Below are 25,111 nucleotides of genomic sequence, written 5' to 3'. Positions count from 1 at the left end.
AGAAATTTAAAAGTTAAAAAAAATCTCCCGTGTCCCTTGGTTTCTGTGGCTGCTGGCTTTATATATATATATATATATATATATATATATATACATATATATATATATATATATATATATATTGTCCCGTAGAGGTGACTGCAGTCCGGCGAACAGGGAGACAGCAACAATGGCTCGTGCCAAGATTGGAATTCGTTACCGGAATCTGTTTTTTCCTCGCAAAATTTTTCTGATGCATTAAATCGTCTACTTACCTGCTAATATTGCTTATAAGTATGTTTTGTATCCGTGTGCTGCTAATATTGAATAATTCTATTCTTTTGGTTATGTAACAATGTAAGTTTACTCCTGCTTGGGCCAAGCAGTGGCCTGCAGTATTATGAAATAATAAAAAAAATAAAGCGAAACTCTTAATTCGGGCTGACTTGCGCCCGCAAAGAACTGAATCACTCGCAGGCGGCGTAAGAACGAGCGTGCTCGGCGGTCGTCGAACAGAATGCCCGACGCTCTCGGCCCTGCTCTTTTTCAAGCTGATAGCGAACGTTAGAGATAAAGCTTGGAAAGTTACTAGAACACTCTGGAACTACGTAGAATCGGCTCCGCCTGGATCCGATCTATCGAGATAAATCTAGGCGCGCCTTGCATCACAAACAAAGCGATAAAGCGGCATGCCGGAAGCTTTGAAGAATGAGCAAACAAACACTACAAACATTCGCGGCATTACTCCCCTCTCAAAGAAGCATCGACCCGATGCTTTAGTACATAATGCGGCCACAAACAAAGCGGCTTGTGTAAAAATAAACACCAAGGGTGTAAGCACAACGTGCTTTAGCGCGCATAATAGGGCTTTAGACGGACATGGACAACTTCTGGTCGTACGCGGCGTCGCTGGGTTGCAGTCATTTAGTCAGGGACGAGTTCATAGTCCAGTTCACCCAGCCGACGAAGAACCTTGTACGGGCCGAAATAGCGGCTTAAAAGTTTTCACTCAATACGCGGCGGCGAATGGGCGTCCAAACCCACATTCGGCCTCCTGGCTTGTATTACGCGTTGCGTCTTCGTAGGTTGTAGTGTCTGGCGTCGGTCCGCTGCTGGTCTTTGATCTGTAATCTGGCAAGTCTTCGGGCTTCTTCTGCGCGTTGAAGGTAGGCGTCGACGTTATCTTCTTCGGTAACATTGGGCAGCATGGCATCTAGCGTGGTCGTGGCCTCCCTGCCATGGACGAGCCTAAAAGGCGTCATCTGGGTGGTCTCCTGCACCGCGGTGTTGTATCCGAAGACGATGTAATGCAGGATAACGTCCCAGGTCTTGTGTTCGGCATCGACATACATGGCGAGCATATCGGCGATGGTTTTGTTGAGGCGCTCGGTCAGTCCGTTGGTCTGCGGGTGGTATGCAGTTGTTCTCCGGTGGCTGGTTTGGCTGTAATGGAGGATGGCTTGCGTCAGCTCCGCCGTGAATGCTGTTCCTCTGTCAGCGATGAGCACATCGGGGGCGCCGTGTCGCAGAAGAATGCACTCAACGAAAGTTTGGCGACTTCTGCTGCTGTTCCGTTCGGTAGGGCTTTTGCCTCGGCGTAGGGTGTCAAGTACTCAGTCGCTATAATGATCCACTTATTTCCATATGGTTGACATCGGGACGGGCCAAGCAAGTCCATGCCGATCTGCTGAAAGGGCCTTGAGGGGGGTTCAATGGGATTCACAAATCCTGCTGGTCAGGTTGCAGCGGTCTTTCGTCGCTTACGATCTCGGCAGGTTTTCACATAATGTGCGACATCGGCAGACACTCGGGGCCAGTAATACTTGTCTTTAATGCGGCGGAGGGTGTGAGAAAATCCGAGATGTCCAGCTGTCGGCTCGTCGTGTGAAGCCTGAAGAACTCCGCGCAGCTTTGCAGGTACTACAAGGAGGTAGGCTGTTTTGTTCGCTGCAAAGTTCTTCTTCACGAGGACATCATTGTGTAAACAGAACGAAGACACTCCTCTCTTGAACGAGGCGGGGGGTTAAGAAACCTTTCCTTCCAAGTACACGATGAGGCATTTTAGGTCCGAGCGTTCATCATCATCATCAGCAGCAGCCTGACTACACCCACTGCAGGGCAAAGGCCTCTCCCATGTCTCTCCAATTAACCCTGTCCTTTGTCAGTTGTCACCACTGTATCCCCGCAAACTTCTTAATCTCATCCGCCCACCTAACTTTCTGCCGTCCCCTGCTACATTTGCTTTCTCTTGGAATCCACTCCGTCACCCTTAAGGACCAGCGGTTATCTTGCCTTCGCATTACATGTCCTGCCCAAGCCCATTTCTTCCTCTTGATTTCAACTAAGATGTCATTAACCCGCGTTTGTTCCCTCACCCACTCCGCCCGCTTTCGATCTCTTAACGTTACACCTATCATTTTCCTTTCCATAGCTCGCTGGGTTGTTCTTAACTTAAGCTGAACCCTCTTTGTTAGCCTCCACGTTTCTGCCCCATAGGTGAGTACCGGTAGGATACAGCTGTTGTATACTTTTCTCTTCAGGAATATTGGTAAGCTACCATTCATTATCTGAGAGAACCTGCCATATGCGCTCCACCCCATTCTTATTCTTCTAGTTATTTCCCTCTCATGATCCGGATCTGCGGTCACTACCTGCCCTAAGTAGACATATTCTCTTACTACTTTTGCCTTTCCCTCTCTCTCTCTCTCTCTTACTACTTCCAGCACCTCCCTACCAATGGCGAACTGCTGTTCCCTTGCTAGGCTGTTGAACATTACTTTAGTTTTCTGCATGTTAATTCTTAGCCCCACCGTCCTGCTCTGCTTCTAAATCTGACTGTGCAGCCTGCTCGTGGCCCCCCCCTCCCCCCCCCGCCACCGAATACGGGCCGGTGTAGTTTCGGCTACTAGGCTTTGTTTCGGTGCAATGCCAGCAGTGGGGATGGGATGGCCGGGACCCATCCTCTGGGGATGCAAAACCCCAATGGGAGTGGCAGCGACTCCCAGACGACTGTGAGGGCCAGTCGTGCACGTGAGGTCCGATGCCTGAGCGGAGGCAGGCCTGGGTTTATACTCAGGTTGGACCCACGAAATCCGGCCCGGAAGGCATGTCAAAACGCCAAAAGGTTTTCGAATACATGCCACCTTCCTTCCTCTGCGCGCGGGGGCGTGCAAGTCTGGCTACCGACGCGTCGGTTTCTGGTTACGGAGAAACCAGGTCCGCGCGGGGGTTCATAGTGGCCAGGCTCTGAGGACCGCCGCCTCGGGGAAGCGGCCTTACGGCCGGCCGCAGGCTTAACCGCCTGTGGGATGCCGGGGGATGAGGGCTTAGTACTGCCTCGTAAGAGTCTGGCGAAAACCGAAGATGTGTGGAGTACCGGTGGAGTAGGCCCGGGTCATCTCATCCCAAGCCACGTTCTTGGTTAGTGGCCCGGTCGCCCAGCCTGTAACACTCTCTCCTCAGTAGGAGAAGAGTAAGCTAGGAGAGGAAATAAGTGCATGGGTGGTTGGAGGAAGCACAGATGGACCCCCCGGAGTCTGACCGGTTCTGAGGCCGCGAGGCCGTTGACGTTCTGGGCGTCCACTGGCCGGGACTATCACACATACTTCCGGTGTCCGAAAAACCGCGAAAAACCTTCGACGGCTAGTAGCCGGCAGGTGGGAAAAGCCTTCTAGTGAGCGATGAGGAGCCCCAGGTAGCTACTGACCCCGTGTTAGGTTTTCCTGTCTCCGACGGTCGGAGCCCGTTGCGTATGGTGGGTGGTCGGGCATCCCGTGAGTGGGGCCGCACCATTGGGCAATCTCGATGCTCTCCCTGCCCTGGCCAGGCGGGCCAGTACGTCATCTAAGTGGACTAGACAAATTTTCCACTTCAAGCCTGCCAGCACTGTATCCATTACGCGTTGCTGTTGTTGCTGCTGTTGTTTTGAGCGTTGCTGGTGTGCAAAGGAGCTCGACCTGATGGGTGCCAGGAAAGCGTCCTCATCGTCGTCCGGTGGCAGTGCATCCACAGGGGCTCGTGACAGGCAGCCGGCATCAGAGTGCTTGCGTCCGGACTTGTAAATGACGGTGACGTCAAACTCCTGGAGGTGCAGGCTCCATCGAGCGAGGTGGCCGGAGGGGTCCTTCAATCTGGCAAGAGAGCACAGCTCATGGTGATCGCTGACCACCTTGAATGGTCGTCCGTACAGGTAGGGGCGGAATTTCGACGTAGCCCAGATGATGGCAAGGCACTCCTTCTCACTTGTAAAATAATTTTCCTCGGCTTTGGAAAGGGAAGGGCTAGCGTATGCGATGACCTTCTCCGCTCCGTCAGTTTTCAGAACAGGGACGGCGCCTAGGCCCACACAACTTGCGTCGGTATGAATTTCAGTCTCGGCGTTTTCATCCAAGTGCGCGAGGATCGGTGGGGACTGTAAATGACGCTGAAATTCCTTGAAGGCTTCTACTTGAGGCGCGAATTCCCATTTAAATGGCACGTCTGCCTTTGTCAGGTGGGTCAGTGGCTCGGCGATGCGGGAAAAGTTCTTGACAAATCGTCGGTAATACGCGCACAGTACGAGGAACCTGCGCACAGCTTTCTTACAGGCCGGTGGCGGAAACATTGCGATAGCAGCTGTGTTCTGCGGGTCTGGGCGTACGGGAGTACGGGAGTATGCCCAGACCCGCAGAAAATAGCTGCTATCGCAGCTGCTATCCTTGCTAACGATGTGGCCTAGAAAGAGCAGCTCTTCATAGGCAAAGTGGTCCTTCTCTGCTTTCAAGGTTAGGCCGGACGATTTGATTGCGTCTAGTACTGTTCAAAGCCCTTTTAGGTGCTCCTCAAAGTTCGAGGCGAAGAAAACGACGTCATCTAAGTGGACTAGACAAATTTTCCACTTCAAGCCTGCCAGCACTGTATCCATTACTCGCTGAAATGTCGCTGGAGCGGAACAGAGGCCAAATAGCATCACCTTGAACTCGAAGAGGCCATCTGGAGTGATGAATGCGGTCTTCTCACTTCTGAAGGAACCAGCGCGCAAAACACAACGGACAAGAAAAAGGCGGAACACGACGGACAGGAGCGCTGAACTTACAACTTTATTTCGGAAGTACAGATGCAACGCATATATATAGCCATTTCAGGGGGGCGTGCCACACAAGGAAAGAAAGAACAAGTGGAATCTACAAGGTCATGAGAGACAAGCGGCACAAGCAAACCAAAGATCTTAACTAATATCAGTATCAATTTTTCATCTTCACGAGGTATGGCGTTTTTTTCCTTGTTTTTTCCCTGTTGTTTTTCTTGCCTCCATTGAAACTTCTCACCTTCGCTTGTTCTATTAGTTAAGATCTTTGGTTTGCTTGTGTCGCTTCTCTCTTCATGACCTTGTAGATTCCACTTGTTCTTTATTTCCTTGTGTGGCTATATATATACGTATATACACGTATATGTATATATATATATATATATATATATATATATATATATATATATATATATATATATACATGGCTATATATATACGTTGCATCTGTACTTCCGAAATAAAGTTGTAAGTTCAGCGCTCCTGTCCGTCGTGTTCCGCCTTTTTCTTGTCCGTTGTGTTTTGCGCGCTGGTTCCTTCAGAAGTATGTAATACCTACTAGCCCAACAACAAGTGCTGGTCTTCTCACGATCTCTTTCATCGACCTCCATTTGCCAGTAGCCGCTCTTGAGGTCCATCGATGAGAAATACTTAGCGTTGCAGAGTCGGTGCAGTGTGTCGTGGATGCGGGGGAGGGGGTAGACGTCCTTCTTTGTGATGTTGTTCAAGCAGCGGTAATCAACGCAGAATCGAAGTGTGCCGTCTTTCTTACTACAACGGCAGGGGCTCTTTGAAGGCTGGATAACGTCGTCGCGCAGCATTTCTTCCTCTTGATCTCGGATGGCTTGTCGTTCTTGCGGCGACACTCGGTAGGGGCTTTGGCGGAGAGGTCGGGCGTGCTGGTCGGTTATAATGCGATGCTTGGCATTCGGCGTTGGCCGGACTTACGGCGATGATGAGAAACACTCGCTGTATCTTCGAAGGAGATTGCGGATCTGGTCTTGTCTGTTCCGGGGCAGGGCTGGGTTTATGCCGAAAGTGGGCGAGTTCTCTTGGTCAGGCGAATCTTCTACGGATGGGTCGGAGAGGGCGAAGAAGTCTCGTACATCGGATAATTCGTCGAGGAATGCAATCGTCGTTCCTCTGTTCACGTGCCGGTATTCTTCGCTGAAATTAGTCAGCAGTACTTCGGCTTGTCCTTTGCGTAAATGTGCGATGCCTCTTGTGATGCCAATTCCTCGGTCGAGAAGCAACTGCATGTTCCCCTCGATAATGGCTTCAGTGTTATTCGCTTCCGTGGCGCCTACGGTGACCATGACGCTTGAGCGGGGACACTTACTTTTTCCTCCAGGACACTAAGCGCAACGTGATGTTCCGGAGTTCTCATCGACGGGATGGCCTCGTCTGCGGAAGGTGTGATCATCTTGATTCGCAGGTCGATGATCGCCTGATGCTCATTAAGGAAATCCATGCCCAAGATCACTTCGCGGGATAGGTATGTCCCTGGAGAGTTACTCGTGCTGTGCATCGTCCTGATGGCGTAATCAGGTGGCCCCCTGCGGTGCGAATTTGCGGGCCATCCCAAGCGGTTGTTACTTTCCTCAGCTGCGCAGCGAATGGTCCATTCATCAACGAATAATCGGCTCCTGTATTGACTAGAGCGGTGACTTTCCGGGCTCGATAACCACTTACAAGTCGGATGTTCTTGATCTGGAGTTGCACGTCGTCCTCTGCTTCAGGTCACGGCTTCGTCGGGTATGTGAATCGTGGGTGGGGCGTGTGGTCGAATCTTTTCTTGATGGCGGCGTCGTTTTTAAGGTGGCAAAAGCATTTTTGGGCGAGTTGGTGTTTTTTTTTGATGATCCATAACTACAGCGCAAACGACAGGACAGAGATGAAGAAGGGACACCACACAGCGCTGACTCACAACTAAAGTTTATTGGATGCCAGAAGGTATAAATACCTCCCTGGCGGCCAGAAAGAATGCAGTCGACACTTACATGCGTGACTGACATAATAGTGTACCAGTCATATGCCGCCAAGCAAATCACATGCGCGAGAATACAATATAAGCAGTGACAGAATACAATATAATCAGTGAGCAAGCACTTGTCAATATTCGCTTCCGTGAATCGGAAAACATGCAGGCGTTGATGTCGTGATGTAAGGTATGTTGCTGGGCGAGTTGGTTGGGGAACATCTTGAGAACAAACAGCGCTTACAGACAAAGGACCAGAACAAGAAGGACACACAACTGCGCTGACTTACAACTTTTATTTGGGAAGGGAGCCGATCCGCACCTTTTATACAGAACTGGAGGGAGTGAAGCGCATGCGCAAAGATCAGGAAAGTGGGAGCACGGAAAGTGCCAACACATAGACCAAGTATTTTTATCGTCACTGAAAACCAATAACACAGCAAAAAAAAAAAAAAAACAGGCGAAAAAAGCAGGGGAGACAATGGCAGGGAGCGTTAAGAAACAATTCTAAAAAATCTAAAAGATCCTGAAGAAGCCAACAACCAACACGGCTAAACGAATGACGATGAAAGGTGACAAAGATAAAGGCACTAAAAACTGAACAGACTGAAGCATAAAAGGTGCATAAAGGTGCATAAAGCATAAAAGTTGTAAGTCAGCGCAGTTGTGTGTCCTTCTTGTTCTGGTCCTTTGTCTGTAAGCGCTGTTTGTTCTCAAGATGTTGATGTCGTCTTTTCGGCGCCCAAACGACTGTCCAGCCTGATTAAGAATGTCAATTCAGAGATTAAAGAATCGCGCAAGTGCCCGATAAAGCACGCAAAACAGTTCGTGCCTTGCCAGGAAGGGGTGATATATTCGCTGCCACTGTCTTGTGGTAAGCGATACATCGGCCAAACCGGCCGATGTTTAAACGAAAGACTCAGAGAGCATGAGTATAATGTCTCCCGTGTCGCTATCTCTGGCCACGTGGCGAAACATTACAGGCACTGCAATGGCAATGAAGATGACGATGACACCTACGTCTGTGCGCCAAACTATCAGGAAAGTGCAGTGTTAGAAAAGAACCGTGACTCGTTAGCAAGGGAGATCATTGAAGCTCACTTAATAGGTAGGCTCTCGGAAGAATGCATCAGTGCTTCATCTGTCGCGTTGTCAGAAAAAGAAAGAAGATACCTTGATTGCGAATATTGACAAGTGCTTGCTCACTGATTATATTGTATTCTGTCACTGCTTATATTGTATTCTCGCGCATGTGATTTGCTTGGCGGCATATGACTGGTACACTATTATGTCAGTCACGCATGTAAGTGTCGACTGCATTCTTTCTGGCCGCCAGGGAGGTATTTATACCTTCTGGCATCCAATAAACTTTAGTTGTGAGTCAGCGCTGTGTGGTGTCCCTTCTTCATCTCTGTCCTGTCGTTTGCGCTGTAGTTATGGATGTATGGTTTTTAAGGTGGTTCGCGTCGTAGTCGAGGTTGTCGTTGTATGCGGCGTGAGCGTAGTGGGTGCGACGTCTTGATACGGTGTGGTCGCTGGAGGATCTTCGTCGTTTCCTCGGCAAGCAACCTGACCTCCACAGGTTGCTTTGTTTAGTTTCCCCTACGGGGGCTAGGGGACCTTCCTCTGAGAGCCGCGGCGTAGCTGCGACCCGGTGATGCAAATCGTGCGGTGGACGGCGACGAGGAGCGGGAAAGACGGCTTGACGACACTTACTCCCCTCTCCGCAGGTATTCGTCGATTACCCGCGGTCGCTAGCCGGGAAGCGGTCGAGGGGCGTCGATGGCGAAGCCTCGTAGGCCGATGCGTCTTTACGGGCAGTGGCGAAGTATGTGCCGGCGTGGCCACAATGGAAACACAGTGAGCGGTTCCATTTCCTGGTTGCATTTCCTAGTTCCATAGCTTCGCTCATAAGGTGGTCGGACGGGAGGTAGAGGTCGTCGTTCTTGTAGAGCTGGTGCCCGTCGAAGAGGGCTTGGGGGTCTCGTTGGGGCGCAGTACTGCGTAGTGCGGCGGCGTAGTTCATGGCTTCAACTTCCGTTGGTGTCATCTGTGGCGGGGAGCCAAGTGCATGCTGAACTTTTTCACGGATGGTGTCCGTGAGCGACGCCACCTGAGGCTGCTGCGTCTGCTGCAATGGGGATCGCAGCAGCCGACGAAGTTCTTCGTGAACAATTTCGCGTATCAAATCTCGCAGGTCATCCCCGCTCGCAAGGGTATCTCCTGGGGGGCTCGCCGTCAGCACTTGGAGTGGTCGATTGTAGAATGAACAAACAAACACTACAGACATTCGCGGCAATATATGTGGAGGGGAGGGGGAGCGGTTTCATATATTATAAACTTGTCTCGATCCGTACTTCTTCAACAATGTTGGATACTACGAAAGAACTGCAGACAAAGATGTCGACAATCCTCTGAGACCGGCCCGCAAGCAGCCCAGGTCGACTATTGGAAACGCGTTGACAAATGCCGGTCCTACAGAGGACCAGAGTGAATCCATCCAGTTGCAGTGTTGGACCGATCGCCTTCGCTGCTTGTGGGAGTACCCGCCTAGTGCTCGTCATACTTAGGCGCCTGTCATAACCAGCAGTTGCGAGCCAAACTATCGTATTTTGAATTTTTTTTCGAAAATGCAGATGTGCTCATTCGTTTTTAGAATTCAAGCGCAACAAAGACCGCACCCAGAACAGGAGAACGACAGGACATGCGATGCTTGCAACACTTTACTCAGTTCGAGAACAGTGGCTTAAATAGCCTCCGCGGGAGGATGGAAGCAAGAGGTGACGGCTCATGCGCATGGTCTCGAAGGTGGCAAAAGGGGGCACACAGGAGAATGCGCGAAAACCAAAACATATCTAGAAAACTACATTCCTTCTTATGCCTCATCATCCAAGGTATACTAACACATGCACTCCCACTCTTTCTAATTTGGTGCGCCTCTATCAATTCGTGCGCGATTGTATTGCCACGTATCATTGTAGCGTCCGTTCGTTCGCGCAAGGCCGCAGAAAAGGGGTGTTATCATTTTTGTTCCTGACGCGAGAAGCGACCGGACAAATCTCGATTGTTCGCAGCCATGAAAGGCTGCATCTAGGTTTTTCCAGATTACCGTAGATGATCTCGACCTGTTATCTCGAAGTTTCCTAGCCGGCTTTAAATTGAACGATGACACGAGCAGCGGGCATTCGTAGTTCGACGACCGCCGAGCACGCCTGTTGCTTACGCCGCCGCCGAGTGATTCAGTTCTTTTGAGGGCGCAAGTCAGCCCAAATAAATAGCTTCGTTTGCAAGCCTTGTTGCTGTATTCCTCACCGCTGGCCTGCCGTCACTACAACGTGACATCTGGTGGAGGTGCGGGGTAGCCTTCCAGGTACCGGACAATCCCTGCAAGTCGTGACGCCAGCCCTTTGAGTCATTCGCCGGAAGACCTGACTCCAGTCTACCACGCAGCCTCTGGAGCCTCCAGCCATGACTTACGCCGCAGCAGTACGCCGTCCTGTACCTCGACGACGGGACCCAAGCCCCTATCGCCCTTAGCCAGCTGCGCTGGAGCGCCGCCCTCTCGCCCCAACTCGCCCGTCCTACGAGCGTCGTACACGGCCGAGGAAATGCGACGAGTGGAGAACACCCGACCAGCGCCGCCAACTATGCTTCCACTGCGGAGAAGCCGGTGACATTCTCCGGTACTGCCCATACAGAAGAATGGGCATCCGATGATTTTCTTACGACGCCCCACGACCCCGACCTGGCCTGCGACCAGCCGCAATCGAAGAGTTCTTGCGTCGGGAAGAATACTCATCGCCGAGCCGCCCATCTCGTTCTCCGTCGCCATCGTCACCGCGCTATGTATCTCCTAGCCGAGGCTACGCAGTGCGCGGACGCTCCCCCGGCCCCCGAAGGTGAAACTGAATAAAGCAGCCTCTGGAGGTGAGGTTGCTTCTGAGCGCAAGAACTAAGACCGTCCATCTACGAAAACACAAGACTATGCCTCAACTACGACAACGACGACCCCTACGACGACGACCCCTACGACGACGACTCCTACGACGACGACTCCTACGACGACGACCCCTACGACGACGACCCCTACGACGACGACCCCTACGACGACGACCCCTACGACGACGACCCCTACGACACCAACGACAACTACGACGACGACGACGCAGCCAGACTTGAAGCTTTTACCGCTGCCTTTAAACCTTATTACGAACGCTAAAGGACTCGAAGTTCGCATTCTCCGCGTTTATTTTCATTTTAAAGCATCGAGACGATGCTTCTTTGCGAGGGGGGTAATGCCGCGTATCATTGTAGCGTCCGTTCGTTCGCGCAAGGCCGCAGAAAAGGGGTGTTATCATTTTTGTTCCTGACGCGAGAAGCGACCGGACAAATCTCGATTGTTCACAGCCATGAACAGCTTCGCCTACGTGTTTCTAGATTACTCTAGATGATCTCGACCTGTTATCTCGAAGTTTCCTAGCCGGCTTTAAATTGAACGATGGCACGAGCAGCGGGCATTCGTAGTTCGACGACCGCCGAGCACGCCTGTTGCTTACGCCGCCGCCGAGTGATTCAGTTCTTTTGAGGGCGCAAGTCAGCCCAAATAAATAGCTTCGTTTGCAAGCCTTGTTGCTATATTCCTCACCGCTGGCCTGCCGTCACTACAACGTGACAGTATCTTTGCTCTTGCTGGGAATGCTTGCATCTTGCAGCCTTGGTTCACGTGCCTTCTTTTCTTCTCTCCCGCATTCCTTGCAGTGAAGCGGCAGGTTTGAATCTGTTCAGTGATTGTTTCTCAAACGATCTTTAATACAACGCCCTTCTTGACGAATGTAAATTTTTCCACGCATCAGTGCGATGCTATACACGACCCCGACCGCACACTGCATAAAAGGGGTTAGTATGCTTCGTATGACGCAGTTTTCTCTTGTAAATTCCCGAGCTAATTGATCGGCATAATGATGGCAGAAAAACCGACAGCAACACGCTTCAGATTATGTGCAGTTTTATGAGTGTACGGAATTGGTCTCATTCTCTTTTCTGTCTCCCAGGACGAGAGTCAGGCAGCGCTGCTTGGGGACGCTTAGTTTCTCGCCGGTTATAAGCAGGGCTCTTAACAGTGCGCCGGATTGTGCCTCTTATATCGACGATGTTAACCAGGACATTGGTAGGAGCTTTCCCTCTGAAACGGGGCACTTGCCACCCTGGTCTGCTCTCTTTTTAATTAATTTCTTTCTTTATATTTACAGAAAGAAAACTTACTTTACTTTAAAATTTACAGAAAGAAAACAAAAGCTGTGGTATTCCATACTCGAGATAAGCCCCATGACATCATGCCGATGCTGGGAAATGAAGCAGTAGATAGTAATAAGCCTGGCGTCGCGTTGTCTGAAACACTCAGCTGGGAGACAAGCAGAAAACGTACGGACTAAAATAAACACACTAGCTAGCAGCCTATGCCGCTGTAGGAGCAGTGTTCTAACGAGAGTGAAAATTCTTGTCTATAATGCGTTTCTCCTGGCAACAATCACGTACTGCCTTCACAGAACAAAGCAGAATAAACTCGACATTTGTCTCGCACAAACGCATTGTGCGCAACGCATACTGATAAATACTTTGACAAACTGAACGTCCTGAATTCAACGACTTTGTACTGATTTAGGCTCATACACATGTACACAACTGCTCTTCTAAATAACAATGACTCTATGGTCGAAATGTTGCAACGAGTTCGATACACGCTTGCATAACCAGTTACGCATCGTACCCAATCATTCTGCTGCAACTTGTCGAAACAAATAAACATACTTTCATGGCCAAAGAAAAAACCTCAAGTACTTTACCTCGGCGACCAAACGGCAACGCTCTCATTTCCTTTTTTTGTTTTTTTGCACTCAGGTTGTATTTTTTCAACTGTCGCTCCTTAGTCGAGACTTCATAGGACGCGACACTGCCTCTGCGCAACGGTAGCTGAAAAAAGATAGTCTGAGTGCAAAAAAAAAAGGATTGTATTGTTCTTGCAAGTTGTGCATTACGTTAAATTTTTTAATTTTTCTTTTTTTTTGTGCCTTTCGGTGAGTTGTATGTGACGGTGAAAGCTCTACGTGTGCGTTTCATGTGCGTAATAAAACGAGCTGGAAGTTTCGTCTTGTCGTGGTTCTTCTGTTTCTTGCGCCGATGCTGCTCGTTTCTGGCGACCACTCTCAGTGCACAAATCCCAACCACGGCTGCCCGATGGGCACAGCGGCTGGCAGCTTTTTCTCTCCTGTCCACTCTTCCACATTGGTAAACGTCCACCGAGAGAAACGAAGATTTCGGCTCGAAAAGTGACAAGAGAGTGTGTTTTTGGTGTAGCAAGACATGAAGTGAGACATGATGTTGGGCTAGTCGGTTCATGGTTAGAGCAAAACAGAACTGCGCGACGACGACGGGACAAAAGAAGGCAGAGAAAGAGAAGTTTATTTTTTTCGAAAGGAACAAAAATACGAAACAAAACAGTTGAACTGAAGTCTGATCTTTCAAGCACATGCGCAGTGACGCAGCACTGAGCACGTCAGTATGGCAGTATGAAAGCCGACACTCGACCGCCGCGCAGGACGATAAAGTATGTCGACCATTTGCGCAAGAACTCAGCCTCGCTCATTGTCATTGTCGTCTCGCTTGCTCTTTTTGCCCGTATTATAGGTGGTCCACTTTCTACGAACTTTGGATACAACGAACAAATGCCGCGTGACGATCAAGTTCGTTATAAGTGGGCTCAACTGTAACCGGTTAAATGGCACAGCTGTTGCAGCAGTTTCTCGCTTTGTGGATGACTATCTAGTTTTGCTCACCTGTGACCGCGAAGCCTTTAGTAGGGAAGTGTCCAAAGTTCGAGGTGTTTTTTCTGATGTTCTTGCCCCTTTGGAAGTAACTCATGAAGTTCCTGTAGAGGACACAATCAGATTTCTAGACTTGAGCCTGCAGTTTTCATCTTGCAGTGTGTGCTGGTCTTTCGAGCCTAGGGCTAACAAACCGTTGCTACCTTATAGCTCCGCGCACTCGAAGCTTGTTAAAAGAGGAATTGTCATGTCAAGCTTCAGGAGTGCACTTACAAAATCCTGTCGACATAAAACCGCACGCAGCTTTAGTAACCAGGTAGAGAGGCTTACTGCTTGTGGCTATCCGCTTGATGTTCTTTCTTCTGTGGCCGATGTTTTGTTGAAGAAACTGAAATGCTCCCCGAGTCCTGAATGTCAAACAAGTAAGCCAGTAGCAGCCATTCCCTATATCCACAAGATATCACATAATTTGAAAAGTGTTGGTAAAAGAGTCGGAGTGGATGTTGTTTTTTCGGCTCCCATTAAGTTATCAAGTTTGTGCATGCGTGTCAACAATCCAGAGAAAACTATCCCCGTTTGCCCGAAAAATCATGAGCGCAAATTCGTGAAGTGTCAAAAAAATGTCGTGTATTCTATTCCCCTAACTTGTAATAGGTTTTATATTGGCCAGACAGGACAGTGCTTAAATGATAGGCTTAGGCAGCACCGCAACAATGTAGATAATAAAGAGTCCCGTAACCTCAGCATGCACTGCTGTGAGTGCGAGTGCACCCCACAGTTTGAATCTTGCAGAGTTGTGGATAGGAACAGAGATAAGCTGTGCCGTGAAATAATCGAGGCTTCGAACATCAAGACGTATGGTGACACATGTGTAAGCGCTCCATCAGTGTCTTTATCTCAAAAAGAACTTCGCTTCCTGAATTGCACATCTTAGCTTGTGTTGGCGTGCAGAATCCGAGTGCATGAATGAGCTCTTTGCTTTGTTTTCTATTTTGGTGCCTGAATGTATTTATACGTGCAGCGTGCCAAATAAATGTCAGTTGTTAGTTCAGCGCTGTGTTGTCCGTTTCTTTCTCTGCTCTCTTCTTTGGCTTTCGGCCTTGCGCTGCTTCAAATCAAACAACAGGAACGTTGTAACGTCCAGCTACGTTCTTCAGCCCATGCGCCAACCGGTGCACGTACGGTATAACGGCGACCCTTCGCCGGCCTGTCTCCCGGAGTTTGGGCCTCGAACCTGCCTTGATCCACCTTGACAACCTCCTGCAGGCTTCCACGATTGTTTGCGGAGGGTACCCACTCTGTCTCAGCCTTTCCAACTGAGACGCAACACTTTCGATCACGACATGTGGGCACGACTTGAAGATGGCCGCTTTAAGACAGGAAGTGACTATCCCGTTTTTTATGACTTTGGAGTGGCCGGATGAGTAATCAAGCAAAGATTTCTTGGCCCTGGGATGGTATGCCCAACATACGTGTTTGGGGCGAAAATGTAATGACAGGTCTAGGAACTGAAGCTTTCCGTCTCTTGGTACCTCTACTGTAAAGTTGAGACCGGGGCCGCACTCTTTAAACAATTTGAGCACGTTGACAACATTGCGTTGCAGGTTAGGTTCAGAAGAAAACACTAAATAATCATCAACATACCTACATATTTTCAATTCTAGGCCATCTGATTTTTGTTCAATACATCTATCTACCTTCGCCAGAAAAATGTTGCTAAGGATGTTTTTCCTATTTATATGTGCTTGTGTTTCGGAATAAATCTTCAGTTGTGAGTTAGCGCTGGTCCTTGTCTCGTCTTGCTTTGTCCTCGTTTTTTCTGCGCAATTTTTTTCAGTATGCAGTTTCCATTCGGGCTTCGCTGGCCACTGCATTTTGCGCCGCAGCCGAACACCCCGCGTGCGTTCACAGCACGTAAGTGACCTATGTAATTCTCTTATATACAGCAGCGTTTTTGCCCCTTTCGAGTTGTGCGAAGAAGCCAGACAGTCGCCACGAGTACGGCTTTTTCGAAGCAGGCTTCGATCAAAAATGTCGTCGCATGTTCACTTTAGTGCTCTTTTACTTCCATCGTTCAGCTTGAGGTTCTTGCACCGTAGCGACGCTCGGGTATTGACTGAAATGGGCACAGACTTGTGACCTCGTCCATATGGGTAAGTCTCTGCTGCTCTCAGCCACGGGAGTCCCGAAGAGATTTCAGACGCTTGTTGGTGCACGCTGCCAGGGTAGCGCACAAAGGCGACGACTCAGAAAGAGCGCCGTGCGCGAAATTCCAGAAGAAGGCACTTTTCCAGCAGAAGGTAACTTTGCACTGCAAAGATTGCAAGTGCGTGCCTTTTTTGGATAAATGCACAGTCGTTTCCAAGAGTAGAGATAAGCTAACTCGCGAAATTGTGGAAGCTGCACAGATTGCTGCCTTACAAGATGACTGTGCTATACACACCGTCCATTTCCTTGCCTAAACGAGAATTGGCCTTCTTGGGATCAAAGCATCCGTGCTCTCCCATCTTTTATCGTATCTTTTTTCGTTCTGTTTTTTCCCTTAGGTCAGCGCATGCGCTACTATTGCTCAGGTTCCGTTCACCTGGTTGGTTTTGTGGGTGTGTGCTCTCTCCCCCTTTCGTCCTGGATTTTGCGCCCCTCTTAGGTTTAGGCAGTGCTGCCCCCCCCCCCCCCCCCCCCCCCCCCGTAAGCATCCGCATGCGGGGCCGTCATCGCTGCCCACGGAAGGCGCCGCGGAGGATTCGCGATTCGCCGACGAGCTTCCTCGCCCGAGGCACGGACAGGTTCCCCTATAAAAAAAAAGGTTTTAGACAGTCTATAGAGTGTCTATAGACTTCTGCCTATAACGTCTATAGTCTGTCTATAGACAAAACCTAGAGAATAGCCTATAGGCAAAACAAATGCCATAGACAGTCTATAGACAATCCATAAATTTATGGCCATACACTTTTAGTATACTTTTGTCTATAGACCATACAAAAAGCAATATCTATAGGAAGTCAATAGAGTCAATAAGAAGTCTACAGACTGACTATAGACTATTTTTGAGGCGGAAGCCTTTAATGCCTCATCGTTGTAAGCAGGAGTTGTCGACAGAACTCTCACGCTTTTCAATTCGTCGAAACGGTCACAGTGCGCGAATTTCAAACGGGGCCAATTCGACTTTGGCTAGTAACCGTGCAACCAATTAAAGGGATCGTATAGTGATGATCCAAGTAAGCGGGAATTAGTTTAGTTAATTGCTTAATTACCCGATTATCCTAATTAACCATTCTAGTCAGGCCAGATAAATAAATAAAACCGAGTAAGAAATTGGTCGAGCTCGGGAATCGAACCCCGGTCTCCGGAGTGCAAGACGAGCACGCTACCACTCCGCCATGCCAGCTTTTTTTTTTGTCTTTATTGCCAGCTCGATGCTTTGGAACGAACAAAGGCACGTCTGTGATTAGTGTCTTCGTTCACTCCCATCTTCCTCCCTTCCCTTACGGCGAGGTTCAGGTGTCCACCGAGGTATGCGAGACAGATACATTTCCTTACCTCAAAATCCAATTTTACCGACGAGCAAGGCGTAGAACCGAACGGGCGATGGCGTTCTGTGGATTCCCTGGCAGCGTTGCAAGACTCTGTCGCGTTCCAATCTTAGAGGCGAAACTTAACCACACATCAGTGACACAAGCAGCAACACTGCGCTTGAGGCTTTCGCCTCACCGCACTTTAGGTGAACAAAGTGCACCACTGAATTTTTATAAGGGTTGGTTCACGGCACCGTGCGTTTACTGTGCACCTTGTTTGCTTCATAGCACGGGGTCGTTCTTTCGTTGTTCGTGTCTCAAAGATGCCGCTTTGTCTAAGGACCGCAGCCAGTGACTCTACGCTGTTTCAGACTGCTGTGGCAACTTTGTACGCCGTATGTCGAAAGTTCGCTGTCAGCTGACCACGGCTGAGAGTGACGGGCTGTCTTTTAGGCCGGGCACTATGGTTGCCTTTGCCGCCAGCGAGTCATTCAGTCCACTATGCAAGAACGGGGCTAGTTGGTGATCCATACTGATCAAATCGCGCTAAAAGGAACCGAAAAACGAAAACACAGACGGACGAAGCGCTTCGTCCGTGTGTGTTTTCGTCTCTCTTTGCCTCTTAGCGCGATTTGATCAGCATTCAGTCCACGGTGGGCGCAGTGTACTTTCTAATAAGTTTTCGCTGTATTTCTCACTGCCGCCACGTGACAATGTCGAGGGGTGTGGCCGTCGAAGGTGCGCCTACCAGAAGAGAACTGTGTATGCTCAGAGCATGAATGGGTGCCAGAGTTGAATGACGTTTCTGTCAGACCGCAGCCGCTGCCGCTTGGAATATTCTTGCACTGTTGGTTTCCTCTGTTTTCTTTTGTTGGCCGTGAATAAAAAAGGGAGAAAGAAGTTTTCCGACCTATGCGCCGCGTGCTCACCTCGCAGACGACATATCTGGTGGCGGCATATTTCGCCTTAAAACAGGCGCTGCCTCCTTTATTCGCCTTTCCGCGGCTCTCCGACGCCGCCTGGGCTCCAGCAGACAGAGCGGGCACCGAGTGTCTCTCATTCCTTCTGAGCCCAGGCCTCCTCAGACCCCGTCTCTTCTCACTGCTCCGAGGCCACCATGTCGGGAAAACTGGGAACACCGGGTGCCGCGGCAAATGAAAATCGCTGCTCCCGTTTGAAATGCACGCTCAAGGCAGAAAGCTAGGCTAGTTGGGGTTTGGGTTGAGAGGACGCAGTAGTAGCGCCGAAAAACCGGGACGACAGGGTTGAAGAAGAGGCGCTAGCGCCTATGTTGTCTTCTTCTACCCTGTCGTCCCTGTTTTTTAGCGCTGTGTCCTCTCAACTGAAGTGCACGACAAGCACATCAAGCCAACCAACATTTTTCAGCGTGCTGGGATATCAACTCTCGTCATTGTCCTCAACTTGGTTGCCGGCGACAGAAGCTTCGTGGGTCGAAGGAAAACATATCAATAAATCTCCCTTGCAGCTGCCGTAATAAAATGAGAAAGGCAGGAGCGCAGATGCATCACACAGGGCTTCACGGAATCGCTCCGTGTTTATGATTGCCCGTTCACACCGGTTCCAAGTGGAACGATATGTCACGCCGCTGCCTAACCAGGCTAGACGTTTAAAGGTCAAAGGTCCGTCTACTCAGCTCGCCGGCGCTCCTAGGCAGCCCCGAAAGCGAGAACTTGCCGCCTTCTTTCCGCCATGCGTCTTCGTCGCAGCATTGCACAGAACTGGCGTCCACGCGAATTCGGCACAAATCGCGCCACGTAGCGGGCGAAAGAACAAGCACACGGGCCGTTGTGCCGACGACAGAACATGGGAGCGCCGTTAGGAAAGGGAACTGGGTCCAATTTGCCCCTTCACTGCAAACGTGAGCCGGCGCTTGATGGTGTGTCAGCATTCCAGGCAAGTGTCGCGGGCATATTTTCAAGGATGATATTCTGCTCCGCGTGATGTGTTGCTTTTCTGTTTCTGAGTTCGTTGTTTTATTGACTCTACTCTTGCAGTGATTACCTGTTACTGGCAAAAATTCGTGCACTCACATTAGGCAACCGAAGCTGTGTGAGATCCCATGAAAGACATAAGGCGAATGCAGTCTTTGTAATATTTTTTAGCATTATTGCATTCGTTTCACGACGGATGGGTGATTGTCCGATGGTTATGTGACAGAGTACCCCGTATGCATTTCAGCCCTGATCTGGTCAATAAACAGTTGGTAGTGAAGCCTGTCGTCTTCTGTGCGCGTCGTCTTTTGGCTGCATGGTGCTATGCAATGCACCAACTAGCCCAATAACCTGTCTTACTAGCCCTAACAGAGCTTTGGTTTCAAAATTAAAAGTACAGCCGTGCCCCATTAAGGCAACCCCCGTTATTACGGACCACTCGAATTATGAACATTTTTTTTTCTGGGCCAAACTTTTTCAATGAATTTACGCCACACTCATATGGACGTTCGCTAGCCGTACAATGGTGAAAATTCCCGGAATCATTGGGACCCGTGTGTTTTTGCCCCGTGGACAGCATGAGAAGAAAATCCAGAGTGTGTCTGCCCCTTCCATTTTGAGTGCAGAACACCAGCGAAAGGCAGCGCCAAAGCGGAAATGCCGGCCTTTTTGTGTGTGTGCGGGGTTGCTGTCAGCCTAGCCCTTATAAAAATGGTCTGTAGACAGTCTATAGACGTCTTATTTACTCTATTGACTTCTTCTAGATATTGTCTTTTTGTCTAGTCATAGTCTATAGACAAAAGTCTACTAAAAGTGTATGGCCATAAATGCATGCTGTACCCCCTTGACAAAGGGGGTACAGCATGCATTAGTAAGCCCTCATTATCACTGGCTAACCGCGAAATCACCTTTTTGGAGCATGCATTTGTAGATATGTAGATTTAATATTTTCAGTGATGATGCAGGGTTTTTTTGTTCTGTTTAGTGTTTGGCGGGAATGCTATATATGTACACATGTGCGTAATAAATCGTCAGTTGAAAGTCAGCGCTCGTGTTGTCGTGTTTGTTCAGTCCTCGTGTTTTTTCCGCGCTGTTTTACCATAAATCTATAGATTGTCTTGATGAGATTCACTGGTCACTGACCATGGTCAAACACAAATAACGCTTTCATTGTCTATAGAGTGTCTATGGCAATTGGATTTCCTTTAGAGTTTTGTCTATAGACTTTTTAGACAGAAGTCTATAGACACTCTATAGACTGTCTAAAACTTTTTTTGTAAGGGTAGGGAACACAGAGTCGTTGGCATGAGAACAGTCGTAGCCTCACGAGCTGCGATCACGCGTCTTATTACAGCGCTCCAAAGTGCTTCAACTTGCACCGCGTGATTTTAAAGACAACGGCGACAGAATAACGCATCCGGAGCTTCCGTATTCGCAGCCCACGACTATGCACAGAATCATTCCGTTCTTCCTTTTATTTTTTCAGAACATTTCCTTCCTTACCCGCTTCGTGGGCGGTAACAAAAGAGGCAGGACTGACTGAGCGTCGTCGCGGCTAGATCTTCGCTCGGGCCTGAGCCGTTCGCCGTCGCCAGGCACCAGTCCCTAAAGTTTTCGCATGTCGCTAAATGCGTTCCCTTTTATTTTCATCAAGCTGACAGCAGCAGACAACTGCGTTCGGTGTTGAAGGGCCAGCCTAACTGGTCTCACATCAACAGACGAGTCAGCTGACAACTGCCCCGCCGACAGCGCCCCCATCCCGAAGGAACGCATATTTCCGCAGCAGAAAAGCCCAGTATCCTGGCTCTACGCGACTAGTCAGTCGAGCAGATACAGTCTCGCAGCCCGGACCCAGCCACCAGAGGTGTGACATTTTTCAAAGTGTTTAAACAGGGACGAAGAAAACGAGCGCTACTTGCAACTGGCTTATTTTATGTAACCGAATACACGTCCTCCAATGACAGTGAAGGTTCGCGATAACACTGTGCAGGATATATTCTCACGAATGCTAGCTGACACTGAAATAGAAGGTCAGCTAACACAAGTACTTCCCAGAGCTCTGCGCTTCTATAATCTCCCGGGTCAGGCGATGTCGACTTGGTCCGATGATATTTATTTATTTCAAATGCTTTCAGGGCCGAAGACATTACAGAAAGGAGTGGTACAAAAAAAAGTACAGTGCATAGTTATACACAACCGAAGTTATATGATGGCAGAAAACACAGTGTTCTTGAAGTTTTCAATATCGGTAATGGCAGCGATGGAGGGAGGAAGGTCGTTCCAGTCAACGCTGGTTTTAGGAATAAAAGAATCATGACACAATTTTGTTCTCGAAAATGGAACACCAACTTTAAATATATGATCGAAACGGGATGAAACGTATGAAGGGCTCGAAAAAAGATGATTCTTTAATTGAGGGTTATGATGATACAGTGTGTGGAAAAGACACAGTCGAAAACACTTTCGGCGCAAAGAAAGGTCTGGTATAGGCAAATGTGTTTTTCATGGAAGTAATGCTGGCGTAACGGGAATAGTTAGATAAGATGAAATGTGATCCACGATTTTGAATGGATTCTAGTGTGTTTATCAGTGTGATTGTATTAGGATCCCAAAATGCAGATGCATATTCTAACTTTGGTTGTACTAATGTTTTATAAAGGTTTGGTTTTTTGAAGTTTAACGTCCCAAACCGACTGAGGCTATGAGAGACGCCGTAGTGAAGGGCGCCGGAAATTTCGACCACCTGGGGTTCTTTAACGTGCACTGACATCGCACAGCACACGGCCCTCCAGAATTTCGCCTCCATCGAAATTCGACTGCCGCGGCCGGGATCGAACCTGCGTCTTTGGGGTCAGCAGTCGAGCACCATAACCACTGAGCCACCGCGGCGGCCCTTTTTCAAAATACCAATTTTAGCAACGCATTGGAAGAACATTTGCTTGGTTAAGTTGTCTCATTTTGTATTTTTTAATGCTGTTGTTTTTATCTTCCCTTCGTTATCGCCGAATGATGCTGTGTGTTGTTTTCTCGTTTCTTTTGTGTGTTGTTAGGTTGTTTGACCCTCCTGCTTGGGCACATAGGCCTGCAGTATTTTGAAATAAATAGTCTATCGATAGTCGCACTATCGATAGTTTTTTTACAGTATCGATAATTTCAAAGAAACTATCGATAGTCAATTTTCCGATAGTTTTGCATCATTAGAATGCCCACGTCGCCCAGGCTGGCAGCATCGCGGTGTTAATCGATTCGGCTAAAGTGTTACTCGGACGTAGGCAGAGATCCAGGCCAATCCGAGCTAACTAACACGCCGCAATTTACTCCACTCTCGAAAAACGGAGCGCCACCACCGCCACGCTTGACGTTTCCGACGATTCACGTGTAGCCGTGCCTTGATATCGGTGAAGTCAACACCGCCGCACCGTACGACGCGGTTAACACAGAAAGTCAACATTTCTAAGGCGGGAGCCTTTAAAGAGAAACTGCATAGGTTTTAGAAATCAACGAGCTTAAGAGGGTCGAATGTGTGAAACGTGCAGGTAAAGCATGCGAACTCCTTTTGGGCTAGCACTTGAAATAGTGAAGTAATTGCCGATTAAAAACCGGACGCCCTTCAAGCTTCTCCGCAGCGCACAACGCCAAGTGGGGGGCGCATGATGACGTCATCGAATGTATCGGTACCTTTCCAACGCACAAACGCCTACTTTGAAGCAACAAAACCAACGCCACCGAAGGTGAACCCTTCTGAGTTGTTTGGCAGCGTCTAACGCATCAGGGCAGGGTGTGGCTGGGTACAGCGGTAAATTGAAATCATACCTTCCGTGACGTCACGCTGAGTTTTCCTGCACTCCTCCTGTGCACTGAGGACAAGCGCGAAATTCAATCCTCGATTACGTCACTATTTTAAATGCTAGTGCAAACACACTTGGCATGCTTTACCTACAGCCTACATAGATTTGAATCCTTGAATAACGCGAAATTCTCAAAATGTGCTGCAGTTGCCCTTTAACGCCTCATCGTTGTAAGCAGGAGTTGTCGACACAAGTTGTCACGCTTTTCAATTCATCGAAATGGCCGTGACCTTACTGTGCGCGAATTTCAAGCGGAGCCAGTTGCACTTTGGCTACTAACCATGCAACCAAATTGAAGGGATGGTATAGTGATGCTCCAAGTAAAGCGAGTAGTAAATCGGTCGAGTTGGGGAATCGAATCGGGGTCTCCGGAGTGCCAGACGAGCAGCCTAACTAACCACTCCGCCACGCCAGCTCAATGTTTTGGAATGAACAAAGGCGCGTCAAGTGAACACGATATCGTGTCTTCGTTCACTCCCACCTTCCTCTCTTCCCTGACGGAAAAATTCAAGAAAAACAACAGAAAATTTTTATAAAGCAATAAAAATATAGAAAACAAATAAAAAGAAAAGGTTACAAAATAAAAAACAAAAGAAAGAAAATTAGAAAATAAAAAAAAATCACTGAAAACAAGTGCGCAAGGAAATGCTTTCGCATTGCAGCACTTTAGAGAGCCAAAGTGCCCCCTCAATTTTTTTTTTCTATTCTATGCAGTTCACACGCTCATTAAGGGGGGACGGAGCTTAACACGACTCTCGCATATCACGAGGAATGAAATGCTGCGGCTAGTTGCAGCTTCCGCAACCAAGGAGTGGCGAATGCCGAGCCTTCTACGGCACATGCCCATGCACAGCTGGCAGACGCCACGCCTTGGGAGCCAGAGTCTGGCGAGCGTCGGGCCTCAAGCGACGCCGCGGATCCGGACTCCTTTGCGGCCACTGCAGTGAACCACCGGCAGTCGCCGCCGCGTGGCAACGCCGTCAGGCAGCGACAGCCAGCGGAGCGGTCGGCCTCGAATACCTGTGCCCCACCGCGCGCTTTTCAAGCACGACCAGACACGCGCGTCGACCGCTGGCGAGGCGGGAGCAGGTCCGACGTCACCCCTTTCCCCTGGGGCAGGCTGGGAGCGTCGCTGCACCATTCATTCCGCACACCCCGCGAGGGGGTCATTCATCGTCAGCAAGCCGAATCGCCTCTGTGCCCAAAGGCCGGAAAAGTACAAAGGAGAAAAATGCACGCACCCTGCAACTCGCACACCTAACAAAAACACGAAAAAGTGAGGGCACTCCGTTGGCAGCACCGGAGTGAACTGCGCTTCATCTGCCCAAGCGCGTCGGCGACAGACAGGCCACTGCGCGGCGGCCGCCTTGCAGACGGTGGCCCACTTACGCGCGATATATACGGAACCGCATCGATCCCCCCCCCCCCCCCCCCCGGCGGACAGCTTCTTCTGCTGCCCTGCTATTCCGTTGCTTACAGAGAAAGGCTAGATGCCAAGAACGCTTGCTTACTCTTTTCTGGAGGGATGTGCTCATAGGAGGAAAGTAGCGCCACCACAGCACACCGTCGGAGTCCACGTGCACCGCTTACCTTCGCCGCGCCGCGGTGCTACATAGTATCCTGCTATCGGCCTGCTGCAACTCACCGAAGACGCAGGTGCGAAGCCAAGCCGATTATCTCCCCGATGGTGCGGGAAAGCAGCGCAGAAGCGCGACGCACACAACACACTCCGCCGTCTGCGACGACAGCGCCTCGCGCGCTTTCCTCCTTCGCTCCTCCTCCTCTCCGGCGACGACGCCAACAAATGCGGAGCGGCGACTGCGTCGGCGCCGCTTCGAAGGTCGAGGCCGGCTGATCGCGGCGCCGGCATTCGGAGCCCGCTTTGCATAGCAAGAAAACGGAGAACGGTGCCTTCAGGCGGCGCAAATCGCGAAGGCCGCCATGGCAAAGCCC

At 49.6% G+C, this 25,111-nt stretch overlaps 1 protein-coding gene across 2 annotated transcripts in view; it reads right to left on the bottom strand.

The window, feature by feature from the left end:
• Positions 1 to 24,904, bottom strand: part of LOC149324979 (uncharacterized) — a 119,964-nt gene extending 95,060 nt beyond the window's left edge. Inside the window, exon 1 of one of the 2 annotated variants that reach the window (XM_089562959.1) lies at positions 24,670 to 24,904. The gene's annotated coding sequence lies outside the window, so the exon portion shown is untranslated. The remainder of the gene's footprint in view (positions 1 to 24,669) is intronic. The other variant, XM_089562960.1, reaches the window with a different exon arrangement.
• Positions 24,905 to 25,111: the final 207 nt, after the last annotated feature.

The sequence above is a fragment of the Amblyomma mixtum genome, chromosome 10 (assembly GCF_055824585.1).
Source record: "Amblyomma mixtum isolate Tamu chromosome 10, ASM5582458v1, whole genome shotgun sequence".
Taxonomy (NCBI): Eukaryota; Metazoa; Arthropoda; class Arachnida; order Ixodida; family Ixodidae; genus Amblyomma; species Amblyomma mixtum.
This window is presented reverse-complemented; position numbering and strand designations above follow the sequence as displayed.